Raw genomic sequence first — 959 nt, forward strand, 5'->3', positions numbered from 1 at the left:
GGTCCCTTCCAGCCCTAATATCTATGAACCTGTTCCATCTGGCAAAAGTCAGTACTGACCTGCCCCACATGCCTTCTGTTGAACAGACATGCCTGTTTGCTGGGCGGAAGTACTAAAGGAAATCCAAATCACTGACTTGCTAGCAAATGTAACTGCACCTTGTGCTGTACAGAAAGCATGTACAGGATAACAAAATCCCTTCCCCACAAAGTTTACAAGCTATGGCCCAGATCCAACAAGAAAAGGTACAGAGATTCTGAGAACTACTCATTGCAGAGTTCAGTGTAGGATCAAGTTTTAAATATAGGAACAGGAACAATTCCTGCAAGAGGGGACATCTAAGTGGTTGGCTTAATAAAACAAATGCTCTTATTTTTCTGAAATGAGAGAGAATACTTAGCATGCATTAAGCAGGAGATTGTTTTATGCATAAGGCTGGCATTAAAGGAAGACCCCAAAACATAACCAATACCATTGCATGGATGGGATGAATCCTATAGTTCACATTTCAGCCAGAAAATCTGGCAGTTTCAGTGTCCCATGCTAGCAAAGTTTTGGCCTACTATGCACAGTTCAGGAGATGCCTGGTTCTCAAGGCACCAGTATTCATATTCAAACATGGTGAAGCAGTGGCACATCGGGCTTGTATAGAGGGTTCACTTATTGCTCAAAAGCATCTGTGATTTCAGACTTCAGATGAATTGAGATCAGAAGTAGTAAAAGATCAGACCAACTGCCTACAGATAAAGAGGGTGGGCTGTGGATTAAGGATATACTAGCAAAACCAAAGTAAAGAGGACTTTCAACCTTCTGTATAATCTTGTTCCTTCTCTCCCCATCCACAGTCAATGCAATCAGGGGGAGTCAAATCAATTGTAGCCTATCCAGCAGGTTGGATAATGCAATTCTACTATTAATTTTGCTAGCATGGGACACTGAAACTGCCAGATTTTCTGGCT

The sequence above is a fragment of the Gavialis gangeticus genome, unplaced genomic scaffold, assembly GCF_001723915.1.
Source record: "Gavialis gangeticus isolate Ggan-Ray unplaced genomic scaffold, GavGan_comp1, whole genome shotgun sequence".
Lineage (NCBI taxonomy): Eukaryota > Metazoa > Chordata > Crocodylia > Gavialidae > Gavialis > Gavialis gangeticus.